Source organism: Cervus elaphus, chromosome 14 (assembly GCF_910594005.1).
Source record: "Cervus elaphus chromosome 14, mCerEla1.1, whole genome shotgun sequence".
Taxonomy (NCBI): domain Eukaryota; kingdom Metazoa; phylum Chordata; class Mammalia; order Artiodactyla; family Cervidae; genus Cervus; species Cervus elaphus.
In genome coordinates, this window is record NC_057828.1 from 15954771 (window position 1) to 15981243 (window position 26473).

At 37.8% G+C, this 26473-nt stretch overlaps 1 pseudogene; it reads right to left on the bottom strand.

Annotated features, from left to right (window-relative positions):
- Positions 1–9758: 9758 nt before the first annotated feature.
- Positions 9759–10320, bottom strand: LOC122708059 (annotated as a pseudogene).
- Between the last annotated feature and the right edge of the window lie 16153 nt (positions 10321–26473).

The following is a 26473-nucleotide window of genomic DNA, read 5'->3' on the forward strand; positions in this document are numbered from 1 at the left end:
CTTCTCTTTCTAGTTTGTGCAACCAGATGATGCTTTAATAGACTCAAATGACACTGTCATTTCCCACAGGAACTTTTTGAAAAGGACTTTAATGTGTGTAGTATGCGTTAAAATGTATCGGGGCAAAGTCCTGCACTAATCATTAGGAGATATTTCCCTTGTTCTTAAAAAAGTATTTTTCCTTATTTAATTACATTGAATCAGGCAAATTACATTTAATGACATTTCATGTAATATTAATCACATTTACTTAACATAATGTATCAAAATAAGAATATAAATAATAGAGTTTCATAGTAGAAGAGGGCAGTTAAGAAGCATTTAATTCAATGATTTTTAAAACAGGTCCATGGAATGATTTTAGACGTTCATAAAATTTTTACCAGTCCATGATGAAAATGGGAAAAAAAGATAATATGCAATTTTTTCTTGAACTATATATATTTTTAATGTGAAGCACTATTTTGAATTTTCCCTTTTTTATTGTTAAAATGTTTTTAATGAAATATTTTAACTAGAGATGGCAGTGTGTATGATTGTTTATGTTCTTAATAAAAAAGAAATGGCAACTGTATGTTTGCTCAGCCTCCATTTTCTTTTGTTTTATGAATCCCAAATACCTAAAAAATGCTAATGTAGACCATAACTCACATTAAAAAAAACCCCAAAAACCAGGGATGTGATATAGTAAGTGATTTATCCTTATAAAGTCCCAGAGGTTAGTAGAAGAGGAGATCTGGAATTATCAGAGCCTTTGATCTCCAGTAGCTTGTGCTTTAGTCTTTCCAAATCTTTGATCTGCAGTTGTGAATGCTTTAATTCCTCTAAAATTCTATATATTAAAAAAAGTTAGCCTCTAAAAGAAAATTTATTTCCAATCTTTTGAGTGACTGATTTTAAGAAAATAGTTATTCTTAGGGATTATTCTTAGGGATTCACAGGGATTCCTCTTAGGGATATCAACTAGGAACTAAAAACATTTGCAGAATTGAAATTAAAGAGTTTTTAGTATATATTTATATATATGCTCCTGATTCTATAGCTTTTACTTTGAACATATTTTTAAGTTCATGTTGACTGAAAATTGAGTGTTAAAATATTACACACAAGGGAATTTTATATGGCAAGTCTAGCTGGAAACAGACTTTGATAATGCAGGTACACTGTCATCATGAAGTCTTCTGTTCTCTAGGTGAATGAGGTCAAGGGCAGATGAGCAAGGATATCTTCTAGTCCCTAAGACTGTATTTGAATTACTACATCCAGAGGAGTGAGAGACAGGAATTCACTATTTTCATAAGATTTGCTGAAGTTGTGTGTCAGATGTGCTCTTCATGGGCTGATAGAACTATGAGGCAGAGATTGTAAAAAACAGACACAAGTTAATTACATCAAAGGCCTGTCCAAAGATCCGAAGAGAATTGGGAGATGTATGGACTTCCTCTGTGTGTATACAGACAGGTGGAAGCAGAAGAAAAGAAGGGTGGATGCTATATGACGCCCTGAGCTGATAATCATTCTTTGGGGGCGCAGTTATCCTTTAGCTTGAAGAGTATTTTCAAAAGGTAGAGTCCTAGGTTGACTGTTGATTTTCTTTTTAATTTTGTTAAATTTCAGCACTTTTAAGATGTTGCATTTTTGTTCCCTGGTATCCATTATCCCTGATGAGAAGTCAGTGGTAATTTGTATCACATTTGTTACTCTCTGTGTCTTTTTTCTCTCTGACTACTTTCCAGATTTTTTTTTTTTTTTTTTTTTTTAGTCTCTGATTTTTAAAAATTTGAATAAGATGTGAAAGATGTTCATTCATTCTATTTGGGATGTATTTAGCTTCTTGGATGTATGGGTTTATACTTTTCATCAAAACTGGAAACTTTTAGGCATCAATTCTCCTTTTTTTCTATCTTCCACTTTCAGAAACCCCAATTGCAGCTGTGTTTGACCTCTTGACATTGTCCACTTGGTCACTTAGGAACTATTCCGTTTTTTCAGCCTCATTTCTTTCTGTTCCTCAGATATTTTTTCATTGCTAGGTCTTGATAGAAATTTTCACCAGTCTTTTCTTCCCAGTGCCTAATCTGTTGTTAGGTTTATTCAGTAATGTTTAAAATTTCAGTTCAAGAAATTTGATTTTTTTACAGTTTGCATTTTTCTCTTCATTATGTTCTTTTTCTTCTAAGTACTTGAACATATTTAAAATATACCTGTATTGAAGTCCTTTTCTGAAAATTTGTCTCTGTGGTTCTGGGTCTGATTTTATACGGATTTTTCTCCTAAAAGAATATTTTCCCACTCTTTCAGATGTTGAATAACTATTTATTGATGTTGAAGATTTTGAATTTTATGATAAGTACCAGGACTTTGTTAGTCTTTATTTAATGATGTTAGAGTTGGTGTTGGTCTGGCAGTTACCTCAGTATCAAGTTTGTCCTTAAAGACTTTTATTTAAACTTTGTTATGGCAAGCCTAGAATAGCCTTAATTACTAAGATACAAGGATTCTTAAGTTTCAAATGAATTCTCAGGGTGTTCATTAAAGCTTTTCTATTCTGGATGTTAAGTACTCGAATGTCCCTTAGCCCTGTGTGAGCTCTGAAAATTAACATATCTTATGATTGGTATCCTTTGTCAATACCCATGGTGTTTTATCCTGCATGGAAGCTGCTTGGTGTTCAGCCAGGCTCAAAGGTACACTCCTACAAACTTCTTGAGATCTTTCTAGTACTTTGTCTTGCAAATTTCACCTCTCTTTCTCTCACTGAATGTATGTAGATCACTATTTCCTCAATTCAAAAATAGTACTTTTTGCTCTATTTAAGGAATACCCCTGTAAACTTGGTCTCTAAATGAGACTTGCATTTTTTCCCTGAACTGAAATCTTTAAAGAAGGCAGTTGAAGTTGTGTGGTCCACTTCATCTGTTTTCTGTTAAAAATCACATATCTATGTTGCCTATTGTCAGTGTCTAAAAACAGTTGCATTATATATTTTTCCAGTTTTCAAGTTGTTTATGGTAAGACATATGTTATATCAGTTAATCTATCGTGATTAAGGCCATCTTTGTGATAAACGTATGTCTGTTTCTTGTTGTTTAGTTGCTAAGTTGTGTCTGACTCTTTGGAACTCCATGGACTATAGCCCCCCAGGCTCTTCTGTCCATGAGATTTCCCAGGCAAGAATACTGGAGTGGGTTGCCATTTCCTCCTCCAGGGGATCTTCCTGACCCAGGGTTTGAACCCGTGTCTTCTGCACTGGCAGGCAGATTCTTTACCACTGAGTCACCAGAGAAGCGCATATATCTTGTTACATTACTAAATTCCTTTATTGCTATTATTGCTCATAGAATTACTTACAGTTTTTCAATTAGTTTTCTTGAGTCTCTCAATAAACAGATCCTTTATAAATATTACTTTCAATGACCCTTTACTAACAGTTATACTCTCATTTATTTTCCAGCCTAATATTACTGTTTTATAACTTCAATATAGAAAACTGATAGTTAGAATCTTTGTCTTCTTTTCCTTGGCATAAGGAGAAATTAAGACCCACTAAAATGAGGCTTAGTTTCAGACTCATCTTTTGTGAATATGTGCATTTATATGATTATGTTCCTTGTTCTCATCTTTTCTTAGTATAACTTCACAAGGAGCTTCATACATTTCTTTGTTTATTTTCACATGAAATTAGTTTTCTTGTATTGTTAGAAACTAAAGCTAAGAAAGCTTAGCTTTTGCTTATCTAATTTCAATAATTATGATGATGGTAATATTGGTATTATCATTCTGAGACTACTTTTAAAAATGAATAATTAGTTGATGTTTTTATTTACCATTCTTTGTGTCCTTGAGAAGAAGAATTTTTACAGCAGAATAAGGGACACACAGATGCTATAGGAAGAGTTTAATTAAAATCTCCTTAGTCTTGAAGTCTTATTTTATCAGTATAAGTTTAGGAAGTTGTTACTCGGTTGGTTATCCTTTCTAGTCTTTTACGTTGCATGGAGTTGGGTTATATATTTTTCCTACCTATAAATATTTCCCAGCTCTTTATAGTGTAAAGACCTAGATACAATGACTAATGCTTTAGTAAAGGAACTCAGATTGTGATCTTAAAATGTCACTTCTCACTAAAAGCAATCTAGGTTTAGTGGAGACATTGCTGAGGCCTGAGACAGGAAATGTACAAGCTGAGCCTGGCAAATCTTGCTATTATCAATCAGAAAGTTAGCTGTCAAAGGCTAGTGGAGTCAATCAAAATTATTCAAGGGCCAACTTTGCTAGTCTTCTACTAACCAAAATGAGACCATTTCAATTTCAATAATATTAATAACTAGAATGGATGAAATAGATAAAACTTATTTATATCTATGGGTGCATAGTGATATTTTAAAAGAATTGTCTACTTTCAGAGGATTATAGGAATTAAATTGAAAACTGGTTAATAAAGGGAGAAATTAAGCAGTTATCCTACATTTCTTATTAACTCTACCAGGGGTAATCAGACAGTCAGTGAGAGGAAGTATTTCTTTATTAAAAAATTCTAACAAACAAGTAAAAGTGAAATAATACCATTAACATCTCAGTTTTTAAAAACATCAACAAATGATTAGATAAGGTGTTAAATTACAGTGGTTGCTAGGATCTTAGAAAGAGACAAGCAGACATCATGTGCTTCCAATAGCTGTGACATCTACTTACAGTAGGGATCAGATCTGAGTTTGACCCAGTCTCTAGACCCAGTTGCCAACCTGCAGGCATGACAGCTAAACTCTAAGGAAAAGAAAGAACCTGAAATAAAGGGGTAGAGGTGTGGGTAGGACTGCCTCTTCCGTTCAACCATACACCAAATGAAAAATACAAAGCCGAATATGTCTTCTCAAATAAAGGACTAACTGCCCAATTAGTCCTACCTGAAAGTCTGTTTGATGTTATCTAGGAGACACCCATGTTTTACTACCAATCAGGCACTCAAAATCAAATACTATTGGTACTTTACTGGCCATTTGGAGAGCAAACTGTATCACAGCCTGAGATAAGGGCACTCTGAAAGAACTTACATTCCCCAAGAGTAACCAAGTCTCCCTTTCCATAATTCTCCCTGAACCGCTCTCACTCAGAGCAGCTGGATTATTTTTCAACCCAGCAACACAGTGTGACTACTGGCTCACACTAGTTCTTCCAAAATTCTATCTTTTTATCCTCATTTGAAAATCAAAACATTATTACTGCTACTTATAATCATAAAACAAAATTAAGCTGAAAACAAATTCCTTGACTGCCTCTAATGCAAAAGGGAAAAATTACAAACATTCCTAACATATCCACAGTAGAAAATATTACATTGGGTTTATTGGGGAAACACAGACAGAAAAGCAGCAACGCATACAGGATTTTAACATTTATGTTATTCCACATAAGAGGATGCCTGCCATGGGATTCCGCCTTCACTGCAGGAGCCACAGGAGACACGGGTTTGATTCCTGGGTCTAGAAGATCCCCTGGAGAAGGAAATGGCAACCCACTCCAGTATTTTTGCCCACGAAATCCCAAAGACAGAGGAGCCTGGTGGGCTACAGTCCATGAGGTCACAAAGAGTTGGACACAACTGAAGTGACTCAGCACACACACAAACTAGATATTTCACAGAAGGGCTCTAAGAGTGAAGTCTCTCTTCAATCACTCAAAATATGCACAGGGAAAGGAGGACAGATGGCATCTGTGTGTCAATGAGAGAGTCTTAGTTGCGGAAATGCCAGAGTTCACTTCTCTTCCACTGAGCTAACTCACAACTGCTATGCTAAATTATTTCTGAGCTAGAAGAAGAAGAGGAAATGACCCCTGAGGCCATCCGGGATTGTCTCTACTTATTCCCTTTTACCCTGAAGAATTCCCATAATAGAGCTTTACATATTTGTTGTTTAGTCACTAAGTTGAGTCCAACTCTTTGCAACCCCATGGACTATAGCCCACCAGGCTCCTCTGTCCATAGAATTTTCTAGGCAAGAATATTGGAGTGGGTTGCCATTTCCTGCTCCAGGGGATCTTCCCCACCCAGGCATCAACCCCGTCTCTGGCATCTCCTGCATTAGCAGGTGGGTTCTTTGCCACCCACTTCCATACAAAATAAAAGGCTTCACTCAGCTTCATATGAACCCTGTCCACCTTTTCAGTCTTTTTTTCTCACCTTCAACCTTCTGCCCTTTTAACCCCCAGCTGTACAGCATTCTAGCCATTCTTACAATGGATCCTGATATTTTCCAAAACCCAGTCTTTCTGCTGTCAGTAAAAATATTCAAAGACTTTGAAAAGGGGAAAAGAATTACTGAGTAACTTGTCCAGTTACCCCTTTGGAGTTATCTTCCCTTCTCATTATCTTTGAGGTATTTGACAGTTCTGTTAATTGTTGAACACTGATAGTAACACCCATGCTTCTGTTTCACAGAAATGCAGGTTAGCCCAGTAGAGATGCATTTCATTACTGCCCTATGGATATTGATTAATTTTGTATCTATGTGTAAATCATTTTAGCATTCCTGATAACTAATATGTGTGTGTCTTGAATTCTTTTTTGAGCCACCAATAACATCTTCCTTATTCCTTCACTAATTAGTGAGTTAAATGAAATGTTAGATACATATTAATATTTACTTTACATTTGTATGAGTCATAATTTTACCTGTTAAAAAATATCTTTTAACAAAATAATTGGCCCCTTTTTTCTAAATGGCCCCATCCTCTATTTCTTTTGAAAACTGTGGTTAATCTTTAAATATTAAGCTGAAATGTTTGGATTTGCTGTCCTTCAAAACCACTTACAACATAACTGGACAAAATTGAACAACCCATCATTTGGACTTCTCTGTACCTAATACATAATATCATGATAAGAATTGCAATATTCCATTGCTCATTTTGTCACCTGTTTTTTCTTTCTACTTGATTCTATCCTTTGATTATAGGAAAACTTTCTTATTCATTGTTGTAAATGTAACACACAGCTTTCTGCCAGCAACACATTGAGATTTTATTACATACTGTAATAAAAAAGGGAGAAAATGACACAAAACAAATGTATATTGTAAAGGATTATTAAAATGTTAACACTCTTGGAACCACTACTCAGGTGAAAAAATCATATTTTGCCAGCCACCTGGAAGCTGCATCCATGTGTCTGACCATGATTACAGGTTCTCTGTCTCCCCATGAGTAACTATTACCCTGAATTTCATACTGATCACTTCATTTTTTTATTTTTATAACCCTGCATACTTTGATATTTATCTTTTCCCTTTTTAAGCTTAATATGAGTTTTAAGTCTCTTTTACTACATCCCTCATCAATCCTCTTTTTCCATTAAAATTTAACTATTGAAAAACTGGGATGTAGTTTCTTCCATCATCTGGACCTTGATGACTGCATGTTCATGGTGCAGTGCAAGCAAGTTCCCCTGCTTCTGAATGATACTTGCAAGTATGATGAATACTTCAGGAATTAAAGGTATAACTATCAATATCTATGGTCAAAGCTACACACATTATAATTGTATGATAAATTACCTCCTTCTATATCCTAGGACTTGCCAAAATGAGAATTTAGTTTTATATGCTGACTGAAGTTATTTTTATTTCCCTTTCATATTGCAATGTATTTTAATTTTTATGTCACTGTCAAATCTAAAACAATTCAATAAATTCAAAAGGATTAAAGAACTTGCCTTTATAAATTAATATAATCAAAGCTGTGGATGAATGCAACCCATAATTGAGAGAATCAAGAATGAGAAAAATGACAGTGAATATGACTTGTTCACTGTCAGCATATTACATGTCAGAGTTGAACCTGGGATCTGGTTTTTATAACTCTCAGACCTTCCCCAGGCTCATCGTAAGTGGCTAAAAGCTTTGGGCTGGGAAAATGCTCTGCTCACGTTCTATGTATAGCATCCCTCTCTTTGGTTGTGACTTGACTCCTGCAAGGTTCCTTTTCCTCTCCCACAAAGGCTTTAACCTGCAAGTGAGTAAAAGCTACCATTAGTCTGCCTCTCTTCCAGGCTCTAGTCCCAGGACAATTCTCTGCTTTATTATTATGCAGTTCAATGATGTCCTTCCCCACCTGTTGTCCTGTAAAGTCTTCTTTTCTAATGCTTAATTGCTTAATTGCTAGTTTTGCTAAGACTCAAATAATATATTGCAGTTTTAACATTTGGTCAGAAATTTACTTTTTTAGTAAACTGTTTAATTTGGAAGGATTATAGATTCATAGAAATGTTACAAAAATAAAAAGGGAGTTGCCATATACTCTTCCCTTATTTTCTGCCACTGTTAACATCTTACATAATCCTGGTGCATTTGTTAAGCTAGTAACACAAGTGTTAATTTTGGTGAATTCCCAGAAGTTGAGTGGAGGCTAGTGTGAGGGCAAAAAGTTCCTGGGAACTGCAAACTTAGGGGGACACCACATTTTACAGGCTTTCCTTCCAGTAACCCCACTATGTTTTTATGGTGAAAGTCCAAGAAAACCCCCTTCTTGTCTTTGGCAGGGGGAAGAAAACAGTAACCATTATCCAACATGATCAATGTCTTCTCCATATCAAAGACGTACTTTCTGGTAGAAAAGATTTTACCAAATCCATTCTTAAACTTTATCCAGATGAAGGAACAAAACTCACTTCAGCCTTCCTATCTCACTTGAGGGGTGGAAAAACATAGGTGTCTAGGATCAAGGCTTTAAGGAAGTATATTTGGTAATGCTGCAGCCAGGGAAAGGTGTAGGGGCCTGAATGCAAAGAACACTGGGAAAACACTTGTGAAGGCCCAACCTCCAAGACACAGGCATATCAAATGATTGAGACTTATTTAGAAGATCATAGAATGTCCCCTCCTCCGCTTACCACCACACCAACACAGCTCCTGGCTTGGGTAGAATAAAAGTGCATTATAACTGAAAGAACTAAAATACAGACTCTATGAACAGGGATACTTAGGGAAGTCCGAAGTCAAGGGAGAAGACCAAAACAAGGACATTGGAAAAACTTCAATTGGAATATCCAATTGTCTCCTTGTATGAGAAGTTGCATGTGACTTTCTCCTATGTAGAAGAAAAGCTTTTGGTGAACAGGGACCACGTTGCACCATCTTGGCATGTTCTGCATTGGTAATGAACAGGTTGTCAGCAAGGTTTTTAGAGTGAAGAACTGGGTAAACAAGACAAGCATGTGTTCACATTATGGGAATATATATGGGACTGAAAATAAATCCAGAGACTTAAAATCTTGATTTTTAATATATTTTATTATTTTATTGAAAATCTCAACTCACAAAAGTTGGTGTTTCTCCTAATTCACATGGTTTCCATTTTCTATAGATGAGTGGCTAAATCAGGGAGGCCAGTAATGATTAAGTATATATTATAGTTGTAGGCATCTCTATTGGAAACTTCCACATAATTTTGTTTTTACTTTCATGAACATTTCATGCTGAGTCCTGGAGTGTTTTACTGTTTTTGTAATGAAATTCCCTCCCAACTCCGCATGGTCCATATTCACTCACACCACTCTTTGTTTGTGTTTCTTACTTGTATTTGACTGAATTAGGAATGCAGCATTTACCAAAAAAAAAAAAAAAAAAACAAAAAAAAAAAAACAAAAAGACACAAATGGTGCAGCCACCCAAGGACCAAGATGGTAGCTTCTTCAGTAGGCTGCATTGCAAATCCCAATATAAATCCCCCCTAACTGAAAAAGCCAGATTCCAGTTCTTTTATCAAAAGGTGCTGGTAGCTGTGGTCAGGAGCCTACAGGGAGAGATCCCCTACGTCACTGCCAGCACAAGAGAGCGAGAAAACACGGGAGAAAAACTTTTAGAAACTGCAGAGAAAACGCCGTGTTCCTCCTGTCGACGGGGGTCGTGCGCTGAGGGTGTCTGAAAAGGAACTGGGCAGAGTGGGGAAGTGATGTTTTCCGGCCAACTTGACCAATTCCGTACCAGGTATGAACTTTTTCTTCAAGATTCTTTCCACGCCTTTTCTTCTCTCCATATAATCTTCCTCTGACTGAGAGCTTTTTTTTTTTTTTTTTCCGTCAGTACTATGTGGGCCTGTTTCGGAAGCTGCGGTGTTATCTTAGGTGGGGGGTCTGTGAGCGAGGTGGGTGGTCACAGTGAGAACTCCTGGGGCTGCTCCGTCCAGATTCACACTGGGCATCCAGCAGTATTTCCTCCACGTCGCCATTAGAAACAGAAACCGAGTCTGGAACACAGAGGTGTCCCCACTATTGCTGACATGTAATCCCCTCGCAAAGCCCCACAGGCTCTCCTTGTGCAGCATGGTAGGCCTCACTCTGAGACGTGGAACGCAGGAGTCGGGTTCGGCGTCCCGGTCGACGTGGGGTCAGTGTACGTCCATGTCGACGTGGGGTCAGTGTACTTCCGGGTCGACGTTGGGGGCGGGGGGGCGGGGGTAGAGGGGTGGGCGGGTGGTCAGTGGATGCTCTGTGGTGGGAGTGGGAGCTCTGGGCGCCGAGGCTGGAGACAACACACACGAATGCTTTTTTTCGAGAGGTAGGGACAGCCGCTGTTTGGGTGATGTGTTTACATTTCCTCTGTGGTCTTGACTGAACACACTGATGTTTATCAGTGAATTACCTTTGACTCCGAGTTTCCTTCCAGATAAATACCTCCTCATTTTTAGGAAATGTGTGAAAGAAATGAGAAACAGCCTCAATGAACGCCTTCTTTGGTCATAGTTTTACTGTGCTCCTTGAACCCGGCAGCGTTCATACCCGTATTTCCTGAGCATTGGTCAAAAAAGGTGGTTGGCTTGATTTATTTTGTTAAATACTAGAACATAGATGCTGAAATGAGGTATGTGTAGTGCTGGTCGAAAAATTGAAGAAAACTCATAAAAAACAAAATACCTTTGTATGGGGGAGGGTGGTGGGAGAGAGAAAGAGAAACACTTAGTATTGAGAAACGCAGCTTAACACTTTATTGACCAGAGAAGTATTAGTATGTCTTTTGTTACCCAAACATTATTGACTAGAAACATTTCAATATCACCTACATAACAAATCACTGGCCACGGGTGTTAGTTTGTGGAAAAATCCCTGCGTCAATAATTAGTTAAGATATTGCTTATTGGGTTCCTAATGAAAGCAGGAGACCCTTAAATTCTTGATTAGGTTTTATCCTTAGGACAGAAATAAAACTCCGTATAACACGTAAATTATGTATCTTGTATTTTGACTTGGTGGGCATTTTTCATGTTCCTTTACCTGTTGGGTATTTCTTTGCCTTTTCATCTTGTTTAGATTGCTGTATCTGGAGTGGGGTTTCTGTATTCTGGAGGTCTGTGGTTCCTTTTTATTGTGGAGGATTAACCCAGTGGGTGGGGTTAGACGATTGGCTTGTCAAGATTTCCTGGTTAGGGGAGCTTGCGTCAGTGTTCTGGTGCGTGGAACTTGATTTCTTCTCTTTGGAGAGCAATGGAGTGCCCAGTAATGAGTTTTGAGATGGGTCTATGTGTTAGGTGTGTCCTTGGGCAGCCTGTATGTTGATGTTCAGGGCTATGTTCCTGCGTTGCTGGAGAATTTGCGTGGTATGTCTTGCTCTAAAACTTATTGGCTCTTGGGTGGTGGTTGGTTTCAGTGTAGGTATGGAGGCTTTTCGATGGTCACTTATTACTTAAAGTTCCATGTAGTCAGGAGTTTTCTGGTGTTCTCAGGTTTTGGGCTTAAGTCTCCTGCCTCTGGATTTCAGTTTTATTCTTCCTGTAGTCTCAGGACTTCTCCAACTATACAGCCCTGATAAGAAAACTTCTAGGTTAATGGCTAAAAGATTCTCCCCCGTTAGGGACACCCAGAGAGGTTCACAGAGTTACATGAAGAAGAGGAGAGGGAGGAGGGAGATAGAGATGAACAGGAGGAGAAAAAGGGGGACTCAAGAGGAGAGAGACAGATCTACGCAGCTGTGTGTTCCCAGAGTGTTCTCCGTAGCCCAGTCACCTACAAGGATTCACAGAATTGGATTGGGAAGAGAAGGGGAAAGGAGGAAATAGAGGTGTTCTGAGGTAGAAAACAGAGAGTCAAGATTGGGAGAGAATAATCTTCGGTTTAAAAATAGGGCTTCTCTTTTTTTTTTTTTTTTTGTAAGGTTATAGTGTATTGAGAATGAAAATTAAGGAGTAGTAGAGGAGTACTAGAGGACTTTAAAAGAAATAAGAGAAAAAGAAAAATAGAAAATAGAAGAGAAAAAGGAAAGAAAAAAAGAAAAAAAAAGAAAGAAAAAGAAAAAAAAAAAAAGAAAAAAAAATTTTTTTTTTCCCCCTAATTAAAAAATCATAAAAGTCTGTGGAAATGAAAGTTAAGGAGTAATGGGGGAGTAATAGGGGATTTTAAAGGAAAATAAAAGAGAAGAAAGAAAAAAGAAAAAAAAGAAAAAAAGAAAAAAAAGAAAAAAAAATTAAAAAAAAAAAAGAGAGAGAAAAAAGTAAAATTATATCTAGGAGTTTCTCTGGAGCTGTTGCGGTCAGTGTGGGTTCGGCTCAGTTTCAGATAGCTCCTCGTTCCAGCTTACGCTTCTCGATATCTACAGGCCCCTCCGGTGTAGTCAGCGTTTCCTAGAGGGATTTTAATCTGTTGCACCAGTCCCTTCTGAAGCGGTTCCCTTTGTTTATTTGGCTTCTGTTTGCCGGTCTCTTCAGAGCCTCATTTCCGCCCTGACACAGGCGGGCGGAGGTGGACTCTTATTCAGGTAGCTAGTTCCGTCGCTCTGCGAGGCAGGGAGGGGCTGGCGCTGTGGGGACAGGCTTGCGCCGCGGGGAGGGGCTGGGGCTGCCGGGAGGGGCTGACGCTGCTTTCTCCGTCTGTGCTGCTCAGGCTCCCGGCTGTTCTATATGGAGCGCGCCCCGCGCTGCGCTAGGTTCCAGCCCTCGGGTGTTCCACAAAAGCGCGGAAGGAAAAGCTGCGCCCCCTCTCTGTGCCTTCCCCGTCAGAGCGGTCCAGGCAGCCAGGGGCTTGGTGGGCGCACTCTACCCAGGGGTGGTGCGCCCCCTCCCTTCCACGGACCCAGTCTCAGTTTCCGCTGGCGCCAGTCGGGCGCGCACGCCTTCCGCCCTCCGCGTCCCCAGCCCCAGTCCCCGCCCGCGCCGGTCAGGTGCCTGCGCCCTGTGTCTCCCCGCGACCTTCCCCTCCCCCCTGCCTCCTGCCTCCGGCGGGGCTGGGCCGGTCCGCAGCCTGCGAGCTCCTCTCTGGACCCTCTCGGTCTCTTTGTTCTGCGAACGGCCGGAAGTGTGTTCGGGCCGGTTAATTTACTCTCTCTCTTTTGGTCTCCCACAGTTCAAGTTGGCAACTCACAGAAGTTCCCTCCGATTGTCCTCAGGGCACTCGGGCCGGACCCTACCCCAAGCAACGCCGCCTAAGAGCTCCCGGGACGGATCTCTGTCCTTAGCTCTTTTGTCTCACTTTTTATCTTTTATATTTTGTCCTACCTCCTTTCGAAGACAATGGGCTGCTTTTCTGGGCGCCTGATGACCTCAGCTAGCGATCCGAAGTTGTTTTGCGAAGTTTGCTCTGCGTTCAGTTATTCTTTTGATGAATTTGTAGGAGAGAAAGTGGTCTCCCCGTCCTACTCCTCCGCCATCTTGGCTCCTCCCCTGTATCTTGTATTTTAAACCACTTTTTCATAATGTGTTTCAGTATGGTTCATGTGAAGTTCGTAAACATGATTTAAATATCAAAATGTAACATTTTTCTTCCAACTTTGTCCAAGTTCGAGAAACTGAGAGAAATAGAATTTCAAGTGACTTTAGTGTTTGGCTCGCTGGAAAGTTAGGTTTTTGAGCACGGATGGTACATCAGGCGTTTTTTGTGACCAGATAAAATATTCTCTGAGGCCCTCTGATGCTCTTGGCAGTTTTTCTATGAGCATCAGGCACACTTGGGCTCTTAAGCACCTTGTTTGCCTTGAGGCTGAGAAAGATGTGTTCTTGACGGAAGACATAGGGAGGAAGTGTCCTGGTTTTGAGCACATAAACTAGACTCCTGGTTTATTATCAGTGTCTTAAGTTTGTAGAAGTCCATCTTTTAGAGCCCAAGTGGCTGGGACTGTACTGTCAGACTTGGGCTCCTGACAAAATGGCTATTGGACCTGGGATTTAAGTTACCATGTCATCTTGAGAGGCTCTGTCAGAGTGACCTACTCACCTCCCTCTGAGCTGGCTCTTTCTTTTTTTCAAAACAGGGGGGTTCTTTTGTGTTTTTTCTTTGTTGCTTAATCCATTGAGAGACAAATTCAAATATAGGTCAAATGACTGGCTGTTTCTAACCTTGAGTCTGTGGATTTTTTTTTTTAAATCTTAAAAATTATTGGAGCATAGTTGATTTCCAATATTGTGTTAGTTTTAGGTGTACAGCAAAGTGGATCAGTTGTACGTCTATATATCCACTCTTTTTTTAGATTCTTTGTCCATTTGTCCATTACAGAGTATTGAATATTCCTGTGCTATACATTGCTTTCTTACAAGTTATCTATTTTAAGTATAGTAATGTGTATATGTTCATTCCAGTCTTCCAGTTTATACCTTCACTGCTTATACCCTGGTAACCATAAGTTTGTTTTCTATATCCATGGCTGGATCTTTTTGATAGCAGAATTATAGTTGCTTAGAGCTTACACAGCCTTTTCCAGAATAAATTGTTCATTTCCTTTCTAACTTTACTCCACCCTCCCAGGAATTTCTTCACCCAGAGTCCCCAGATCTCCTATGGGTTACTCACACTTGCCCATGAATCATGTGGTCTCATTAGTTGTTCTGCCCACCTCTGCAGAGTCAACAGAGTGATGAGCAGGTTAGAGACCATGTGGTCCCTAAGTGCCTGGATTGAACTCTCTTGGTCCGGTGCTTTGCTCACCACTGTTTGTCAGCTTGATGTGCTGGTCGAGATTTCTGCCTCATTCCTACTGGCACAAGTGTTCTTTTCTGAGGAAAAGCAGGAATCCCTTCCCATTATATCATGTTTAGCTCCACAGCAAAAGTCTTGCTTCAGCAGTTATATTGGGAAAGGGTTAACCTAATTCATTGTTATTTCACTTGAATTCTTTTTGTGTTCATGAAAATTCACATATTTGCCATGTGCATATGCCTTAGCAAACTCAGTTTCCTGTTGATTCTGTACCAAATTACCACAGACTTAGTGGCTTAAAACAACACAAATTTATTATCTTACTGTTCTGGAGGTTGGAAGTCCAAGATGTGTCTCACTAGGCTAAAATTAGTCAACAGGGTCATGTTTCTTTCTGGAAGCTCTAGGAGTAAATTCATTTTCCTGCTTTTTCCAGCTTCAAGAAGCTGCTCATGAACCCCTCCAAAGCCTGCAAAGTCTGGCTGCATTTTTCTCCCATGGCCTCACTTTGTAGTTGCTAAGTTGGTAAGTTGTGTCTGACTCTTTGTGACTCTATGGACTGCAGCATGGCAGGCTTTCCTGTTCTTCACTACCCACTCTGAAGTTTGCTCATGTTGATGTCCGTTGGGTCAGTGATGCTATCTAATCATCTCATCCTCTGCCACCCTTTTGTTTTGGCATCACTTTAATGCTGATGGTTCTGTTTCCCTCTTCCATGTTTAAGGGAGCTTGTGATTACATTGGTCCCACCTGGATAATCCATATTAATCTCCCTATTTTAAGTCAGTTGCTTTGTAATTTTAATTCCTTCTGCTATAATTCCTCTTTGCTATGTATAATATAATCACAAATTCTGGAGAACAGGGCCTGGATATCTTTGAAAGGCCATTATTCTGCTAACCATGCACATGTTCATTACAACTAAAAACCAGGAAACAGAATAAGGGTAAAATTGAATCTTTCTGATAGTTGAGAGTTTGGTTTGATGAAAATATTTAATTTTAAAGATGAATGTTATTTGAGTCCACATATATTTAATTGTTCAAATAGTTTTCTTCTGTGGTCTCTCCAACTGATACCTAAATTTTAGAGTTCAGATCTCTAATAAAAATGTAAATGTGGAAAGGAAAATTCTTTGGACTCCACAATCCATTCATGTCTTTCACCTTCTCACTTCTGGTAAAAAGGTGGTTCTTTCAATATAATGATATACTATTTTCTAAGTCCCAGTCAAACGGAATGATAAATACTGTGAAATTGGAAGTATAAATACTTTTCCTATTAGTAGCAAACCTTCCGATGTTTTCCAAGTATTTTGAACACAAAGTTTTTTTTTTTTTTTTTCTTGTGATATCAGTATAATTTTACACTAAGGTAGTTGTGATACTTTGGGCAGTTGTGATACTTTCAGCAGTTGTGAATTGAGAAATACCATAACAAAGTCTATTATGGTTTTACTAATGCTTTAAGATAAGTATGCACATTATTCATTACGACACACAGATATTTTACTGACAATGGAACATATATGTGTGCGATATTCTATGTATTTATTTTGTATACACTGTTCGTGCATGTGTACTAAGTTGCTTCACTTGTGTCTGACTCTTTGTGACCCTATGGACTCTAGCCCACCACGCTCCCTGTCCATGGGATTCTCCAGGCAAAAATACTGGAGAGGGTTGCCACACCTTCCTCCAGAGGATCTTCCCGACCCAGGTACTGAACCTGTGTCTCATATGTCTCCTGCATTGGCAGGCTGGTTCTTTACCACTAGTGCCACCTGGGAAGCCCAAAGTGTTAGTCACTCAATTGTGTCTGACTCTTTGTGACCCCATGGATTGTAGCCCACCAGGCTCCTCTGTCCATGGAATTCTCCAGGCAAGAATACTGGAGTGGGTAGACATGCCTTTCTCCAGGGGATCTTTCCGACCCAGGGAATCTGCGTTTCAGGCAGATTCTTTACCATCTGAGCCACCAGGGAAGCCCCTTACACTGTTCACAGGCCCCTTATAATAATTCTGCACTTCAGAAATCTGGTTAAACCCAGATAGCAAGCTGCTTACTTAAAGTAAAAAACCTCTCAAATCTGTCTTCTTAGTCTTCATCAAGAGCAAAAATTTTAATTCAGGTATTTTAGAGTACTGCAGAATACAGCTGCTTCACTTTTGTCACTTTTGATAATTAAAAAAAATTAAGAACCTGGAATCTACAAAGAAAAAGTGTTGGAAATTCTGAAATAGAAATGTGCAAATAAATTGATTTTTCATCCCTATCTCTAGTAGTTACCTACTATAAAATATGTAATTTAAAATCATTTAATTTACAGAATTAAGATATGCTTATTAAATACTACTTGATAATTTAACCCACCGTCTCTCAGAACAAATTCTGAAAACTCTTGAGCCAGATGCATATTCAAATTTTACTTCTGATTTAAGACTTTAAGAAACAAGATGCTTATTTATGATAAACCCCAGTTTCATACAAGTGAAGAATATATTATAGGCTTTCTAATGATATTAAATTCTCTACCTAAAACCTGAAGTACATTGTTTCACTGAGTGGTTGTCTGTGCTTGAGAGATCACTGTGTTTTATGGAACGATAATTTGAAAAAACTTTTAGAAATATAAAAAGAAAACATTTGATGAGATACATAAATACTATGTACTAGAATATTTATTAGAAAAATAAGTAAAATTTTAAACACTAATTAAATTAAAAAAATTTCCTACTGGCTTACTGATAGTGTTAAAACAGAATAATGTGGAAAATAAAGCATGCACCTAAAATAATTGCTTAAATGATATTGTGGAAAATTGTAAATTGAAAAAGTCAATTTAAAATTATATAGTTTGGCTAACAAATCTTTTCACCTTGTCTCATTCATTTTACTAGATAATGTTTTTAGAAGTTTTATCTCTCACTTGAGATTTGGTTAAGGACTCCTAAATTTTTAAATAGTTCCTCAGGTTTACTTTGATGATGTGTTTAAACTTGTTATTAATGGAATATATGTTGGATGTTTACTGCAAACTTTTCTGTACAGATGACTGTGGTATAAATTTACTCTAAAATAACTCTTGATCCAGATTTAAGATTATCAGGAGCCCAGCAATGCAGAAATGACATTAACAGTTTACAATTCCGTGATAGTTAAAATTGTCTCAAATCTGATGGAGAGGAGGGATTATATGCCAGTAAAAGAAGTAAAAGACATTGGCATATTTCCATTGCTAAGGGATAAGGACACAGAACATTTACAGGTTAAATGGGGCATAAATTTTAGTTTATGTGCCCATTATAGCCACTGTTGACAGGAAACAGGATACACACAGTGTGAAACATGACTTGCAGAGTCACTTGAGGCTGGTTCTCTGAAATTTACTGAGTCCACTGTCATTAACAGCCTGTGTAAGTAGGAGCCTGCACAAAGTATTTTGGTTTTATTTACATAGCTAAACAGTGTATTAAGAATTGATCATTTATCATTCAAGTTTTATAAATAACCGTTGAATCTTTTCTTAAGAGTATTGATCTATAAAAAAATGGTGATACCTAGCCTGAACATATTATTTTTCCATGAGGTATTAAATAAATTTTTAAAGTAAATTTCTGGCACATAAGGAAATCTACATTGGTAAGTTAGAAATCATATGATATTTAGGAATGCTGTGATGGGAATATTTTATTGCTGTTGCTTTTGTAAATGTTACTGTTTGAGACAGACTTTTAAGTTCTTTTGAAAGCTAGATTTAGACAAGAGCATGGATTAGTAAATAACAAATCATGTTTTCTAGTGGTTAGATGTGACTGTTTGATATTTAATTCTAAAGAAGCAATGATGGATATTTGAAAAGAACATAGTATAGTTTCAATCCATCCTGGGCTCATGCATTACAAGCTGTGTTACCTTCCAGGTCACTTTGCCTTACTCTGCTTCAGTTTGCTCATTTTATAAATGATGATAATAGTAGCATGTACTTCAAGAGGTTGTCTTGAGGATTAAATGGGTTAATATGCATAAAGCACTTAAACCATTGCCTGCCATCTTCTAAGTGTTTTTGAAAAAGGTGTTTACGTATTTATTATTATACACCGGGCACTGTGCTGCTGTCTGGAGGAGGAGTGAAGTCTGGGCCCTGTTCTCTGAGAGCTCACTGCGGTGTGGGAGGAGGGGCTGCCCAGATCACCTGCGTGTCACGTGTTCAGCTTCTGCGTGAGATCCATGCCTCTTGCTATGGCAGAAGCTTGACTGTGGGTTTCTCAAACAGAATATCTGAGCTGCTTCTTGAAACTAAGAAATTGTCCAAGCGAAGGAGCTGGGGGAGGGCATTTCATTTAGAAAATAGCTTGAAAGCAGACGCAGAAGGCTGAGATAAATTTATGCAGGGAACACCTAGTAATTCTGTTTCAGAAAGCTTAATCACAGGACCTTTCTATACCTCTGGATGTCCCTCGCTCCGCCTGCCGCTGCCTTGGTTTATTCAAAGGAAATCAATGTTTTTATATTGGTCATAGGCCCTGCAGATTAGCACAGTAATTTCCACTTAAGTTAAGCACACCCGGGAAGAAGGATGTGGGAACAGGTATTTTACTTGAGAAATGATCCCGGGAAGCACAAATGAAAAAGTGCTGAAAAAGAAACAGAAAGAAAGAAGTGCAAATGAGGTGTGTGTTAATAAGTGGGTTTCATTTTGGGAATTGGGGGCTCAATCCTATTGGTGATCCTCTGAAAAGACATGTAGAACATATTTCTGCATCATTCCGGGGGAAAATGGAGAGATGGGTGTTTATTCATCCACTTTCACCATTGCACATACACCATTAGTTGAAGGTTTTATTTTGAAGCCTTTAGTCAGCAAGCTCTTGTGGGGCTGGAATCAGCTCTCATGAAGAGGAGGGGGATGCAGCGTTTAGAGTAGAATGGTATCAGCACACCCAGAACTGTTTTCTGCAGCTTGCAGGTGAGTTCAGCGGGAGACTTAGAAGTCAGGAAGGAGGGACCAGCTGAGGGCATGCAGTCAGCTGAGCTGTCAGCCCTCTGAAGGCTCGATTCTGTGGCCACTGGTAAGAAGAATGAGGCAGAGGCTGACTGGAGACTTGAGGTAAAGGTGGAGAAGTAGGGAGAGGAGAAATCACTGAGCATGTCACAGACCATGTAATGCTGGCAATTTATCTTTTATTATTAAGTTCTTTAAAATGGTTTTCATAGAATGTGAAGTATTTCAATTTGCATTTTGAGTTGTCTTAGATTGTAAACATTATCCTTAACTGGAAAATAACATAAATGTATCTGGTTTGTTGAACATGGTGTAAAATGTGTCTTGCCCACAAGTGGAGATCTGGGATTTAGCAAAAAAAAAAAAAAAAAAGAATTAGATTCTGTGTTATAATTTAATTCAAAATAATTAAATTATAAAGCTATTAAATTATTTGAACATGTTTTAAGTTGGTGAAAAAGTAAGTAAATTGCAGTATTTTTAATAGTATAGAGTAAAATGTATGTATTTTTATACATTTACAGAATTCTATTAATCTCTCTCATGATGTCACATATTGGGTCAGAATGTAAAAATGCACCACCATATTAAGGAGTGTTATGCATCGTAACTGATGAATGCAAGCAATTTACCTTTTAAGTTTTATTATGACTATATGCCATTTTATTTATGTTTTTCCAGCTTTATTGAAATATAATTGACATATTGTGGGATTAGTAGAGCATAACCATGTGCTATTTTAGATACAAGTTTTAGGATCAAAGAGTTGTATAATATTCATGGTAGGTGTATTCCTATTTGTCCCCACTCAGTGGGCATACTCAAAGAAGTGAGTGATAGAGCTTTAGTTGCTTATTTCTGGATAGTATAGCATCAGTTACAGAGTTTAATATTGACTTATGTTAATAACTTTGTAGAACTAATGAATAATTGTATTCACAATGATTGTTGAAAAAATAATTTGCAGAGTATTATCAAGTTACTTTAATTCACTGTTTCAAATTTCTACTGATAATCCCTTTTACATTATATTGTGACTATTTCATGATAATTCTAATATTGCTTTGTGATCTTAAATGCAAATCCTTTGACAGAGATCACTCTCTCTGTATTTCCCATCAGCAGTTTTTAACATGCACATTAACCACATTGAATAATTTCGTAAGATGGAGTTAATTTACCTGGAGAGTGCACTCATAAATCCAGTAGAATAAAGCTTAATTTACCACGTTGGTGGTATAGTGTGAGCATAGCTGCCTTGCAAGCAGTTGGCTTGGGTTCAATTCCCACCTAACGCAGCAGGCCAGCTTTTGGGCTTCCCTGGTGGCTGAGCTGGTAAAGAATCTGCCTGTAATGTGGGAGACCTGGGTTTGATATCTGGGTTGGGAAGATCCCCTGAAGAAGGGAACAGCTACTTGCTCCAGTATTCTGGCCTGGAGAATTTCACGGGCTACAGTCCATGGGGTCGCAAAGTGAACGACTTTCACTTTCACAATATATTTAGCTATATCAGAATGGATATATATTTGATTATGTTAAGTTTAATGTCTAAAATAGCAGCTCTTGAATTCCTAGAAAAAATGTTAGTCCACGTAATGTGCATGTGCAGTGTGTGTACACATATTGTTTTTGGAGTATTTGTTAATATGTATATCTGCAGAGAGATACATAGAGATACATAGCCAAAGATACTTCACTTTTTGGCTATTTCTCACAGTTTAAAAAATCCTAACTAGGTACTATTTTCACTGATTAATTGTTGAGAGCCAACTAAATGTTATACTTTGTCCAGGAAAGATGTACATTTTCAAAATTCCCATAATATGGAGGAGGAAGCTGCTGAGTCTGCCAACCCAGAGACACTCCACGTTGCTGAAATGTAGAATGGAGAACTGCCAGAATGTCAGGATCCAGGTAGCTTAGCATGGTGCCTGATGTCGTTTTTACGGGAAGGAAAAGAAACTTCCTTATAAAGATTCTTCTTTCAGCAATCTCAGGGCAATTAACTGCATAGGCAAAGTTCAAGTGTAGTTTCTTTATGTATATAAAATAATGTAAACAGCACACGGATATAAGCAGAGATTGACGTGGCCATGTGTTGTGTGACAAAAAATAAAAGAATCTCACTAAGCTGTAGTGTTTCCCAGGCATGTGATTTATCATCTGCACTTTGCTATCCTAATGACAGACAAAAGCATCTAAGCTACCTTAAATTGTTCAAGTAATTATTTAAACAATACAACTGCTAGTCTTTCCTTTGTCATTGTTGGACAAGTTAAAACTTAATATGGAGTGGAATTTTTCTGTAATATATTCCTTAGTACCTATGTGCTTAAATTCAAAGATGATAGCTACTGCACAGCCTATGATTCCATTCCACTCCATTTTCTCTGACTCATTCAAGGTTTCTTAATTATTTTTGTAAGAGGCTTTACTGGTTTTAGTCTGATGTAAGTAATTTGTACTTTTAGTGGGAAGTTGGGAATCTATGAATATTTCACTTGTGTGTAATCTGTGTCTATTTTCACTCAGATCAGTATTTACTGAGTTTGGTCTGCTCTGTTCATCTTCCTGTAGTAAAACCATCTCTACCCTTCAGAAAAGTCCTTTTATTCATTAAATGTTCAAGATACATCTCACCTATCTACTAATTGATTATTTGAAATATGCTCAATATATGCACCTTTTTTTATGCACTTTTATCCATATATTGATTTTCTATAATTCTTGAACCCCAGGATTATCTTTTTCTTAGAGCAGGTTGCAACCATGTTACCTTCTGTCCAGTCCATCTGGGAGAGCAGAGGGGAGCCCCTAGGGTGGTTGGAAAAGGAAAACAGGGACTCTTATAGAATATACACATACCAAGTTAACACTAAATGATAGACAATGTTGATTGTGGTAAGATGCGTTTACATTGTAGTTGTTACATATTAAGGTTGCAAAGGGAAGAGATCATCTTTGTTCCTTCCTCTCCACCTGGAATTTTTAAAGCTGTTTGTACCCTTCCAGAGGGAGCTTCCTAGGTGGCTCAGTGGTAAAGAATCCACCTGCCAATGCAGGAGACACAGAGATGCAGGTTCAGTCCCAGGGTCGGGGAGAGGAAATGGCAACCCATTCCAGTATTCTTGCCTAGAAGTCTCATGGACAGAGGAGTCTGGTGAGCTACAGTCCATAGGGTCATAAAGAGTCAGACACAACTGAGAATGCGTACATGCACCCTTCCAGAATATAATGGGACAAACTGACCTAGGCTTGAGACTGAGAAACAGAACAAGTCAGATTCTGGGGGAAGGTGAGAGGAGTTAAGAGGCTTAGGGTATCCTGAAGAAAATGGAGAATTGGAGAATGAGATACATACTCTGGGTTCTCTTTTGCATCAATTGAAAAGACAGATTAAAAAAAAAAAACCTGATAGGCAAACATTTATACATGTGGCATATGTGTATATTATGTTATTAAAAGCAGAGATAAAGGAGACATTGCATTTGTACATCAACGGTATGCCAGTCATTTGCATATACTTTCACATTTAATCTTCAAATAAATTTGAAAGAAAAGCACTACAATCAGCTCCAGGTTGCAGATGAGCAGTGGGCTGAGATAGGTTATGTAACTCCTCTGTACAGTCTCCTCACTAAAGGGGTGAGAATTCCCACACCAATCTCTGCAGCTCAACTAATTGCTTGAATTCAAACTCTTAGAAATTTTTTGGTAGATAAACTTAAAGTTATTAAAATTTTCTTATGTTATAAAAGTGTTATTTTCCTAAAGGCAATAATTTTAATTTTCTTCCTTTTCCCCAAATCCCACTCCATTCAGATCTATTTCGTTTGTACCAATGAAATTGCCAATATGCTTTTGCTAGTCTAGCATGTTTAAATGCAAGTTAAATGAGTTGGAATTAAAAGATATTCATGAACGTTTCCTGAGGTATTTTAAAATTGCATAAACTCTCAGTTCTTCATGGATTTGTGAGAAGGTATCATATTCACCAAGCTGTGCTGTTTTTGGAAAACAAAAATCTTTTCCCTCTTACCTTGTTCTCACATTAAAAAAAAAAAAAAGCCAGATCTCTTTAAAAACTACCATTGTCAGCTTATGTCCTATCGTTAAAAACTTCTGTGGAAAGTGCTGAAGAAAGCAAGAATGATACTCTGGTAAATCCTATGTGTAATAATCAAGTGTATTTGCGTTTTAGCACTCTCACAGGATCCGAGGGCTGCCTCTAATTGCCATCTTCTGATGGTTACAGATCCTGACAGGCAAAGTCATGTTCAAATACCCATCCAGTTCACAAAATTCTACTTATTTCCAGATTTTGTTATTTAAACCCTTCATAAGAGTTTTTTATAGCGGAAATTAAAGCCGAGTTAATCAAAACAAAGCTAATTCAAAACAAAGTTAATTGTAAATGTGTGCACAGCTTTGATACTTGGCCATATAAAAATTTTAAGCAATAATGTTTACTTTCCTACACAACCGAACTTAAGTCTTTTTCAAACTAAACTTCCTAATCCTTTTCAAACTAATACTCACTTTGGTCAATACCCAAATAGATGTTTGGCTCTGTTTGTAACGTGGCTAAATAACACCAATGGCTTAGTCTTTTGGGATTGATGGTGTGACTTTTTCCATCTTCTCTCAGATCAGTGACAATTCCAAGTTATAGAATACTGTAAGCAAGATCAGCTACAAAATTAGTGGAGCCCGGTACAAAATAGAATTAAGTACTTTGTGTTGAAAAATGATTAAGAATTTCAAGATAGCAACCTCAGCATTAAACCAAGTGTGGGAACTGTCTCAGTGCTGGACGCTGTATGACTGCATAAGTCACACACCCAGGGAACCAGTCCTGGCTATAAAATTTCATATGCTTTTTGCCTTGCTCCTTCTGGTAAGATCTAGATTCCAGGTACCCTGTAAATAGACATATTGAAAAAGTGGTGGATATACTACTTCTGCCTCCAAGTAAAGATTAGGTAGATACTTCATTTTTGTTTTGAGGATGTCTACGAAACATACCTCACAGTCAGTAAACTCTCAGAACTGGTAGTAGGAAGAACTAAAACACTATGATCTATCAAACTTATTTTGAGATTTAATACTTTAAAAAATGACTAGATGCTGAATGCCTTTATGAAAATGTCTACTTTTTGTCATTATACTAATAAATCTTTCTAGGATTCTCTTCAAAATGAATATCTCATTTTTTTACAGCTCAGGCTGGCCACATGGATATTCTTTTCTATCAGAGTGTACCTCATGCCTGCACTGAACGTTATTAGTCTTTATCTTGAATTGCTCCTCTTATTTGGTGTATCCCAGTGTATATTTTTCATGTGCATAAATCATATGAATAGATCATTTGAATTATTTATTCCAAACGAGTGGTTCTTGGTATGTTGATTACTTCTTATTACATAATTAATATATTTAGTCTAAAGCAAAACAGAAAATTTGGACACGAAAAGTGAGTAAATTACCCATATTTTTCCTACCTTGAGTTATCAGGTTTTACTATTGGAATATCCTCCATGTTTTTCTCTATCATTTAAGAAAGAAAGTATACAATATATATTTCTATAAATGTTTTCTATTAAGAATGGACCAGAGACATCTTTTTAGATCAATAAATATAGTTTTATATCATTTTTAATATTTGTATTACAGTCTATTATGTAATTGTAGTGGAATTTATGTACCTTACCTCTTCTGCTGGAGAGTAGGGACTGTGATCCATTTCCAAGCCTTTCTGTCAGTCTTTCTGATGAGGGTGCCATTATATCGTATCTTACAGCTCTAGCAGGACCTTTTAAACCATTTAGTTTGTAAGAAAAGTCATTGCATTGTTTTTTAACTTCATTTTATCTTTGGATATGATACTATTTCTCCCTCTTGTCTCAACTGTGACTCATTCCTGCCCCAATTCCTGTTCCTTGTCACTGACCCTGTGGGCAATTTCCAACCTCGTGTATACTGACTTCATGAAGGATGCCTTGATACCTAAGGGGTCATGTTGCTGCATATAATAATAGTATTTTTATGAAAATCTAAATACACAATCATTTCTTATTTAGTGTTATCTATTCTTTCATGCTCTAGGCCATCAGTAGCTGTCATTACATACATCCCTAGTGCTGCTCACTTGTGGACTTCCATATAGATTGTCAGTGTAGACAAGTTCAGTTAACATTGCTGCGTGCTATGAGGAGAATTTGCCCCATGCTTTCAGATTTGAAGTTTCTTCTTGAAACCACTGTTTCCTGTTTTGTCCACAGTTTCTGAACTTGTCCAGTTCATCTATCACAACCATCAATCACAAAAGTCTCTCTTTGTGGCTCTAAGTCAGCTGCTCTGGATGATCTGTTGCAAAGCTTTCAGTAACCCCTACTGTGATTTGTATGTATGCTTTGTGGTCTGTATTTCATGGTATTCCACCCCAGCTACCCTCATTATTTGATGAAAAATCTAAATCTCAGTGTTATTTTTAAATGGCAGGTGACTGCCTTTCAATTTTCTGTGATTTTTGAGGTATTTCTCAGGTCTGTGCAAAGTGAATTTTGTGTATGCAG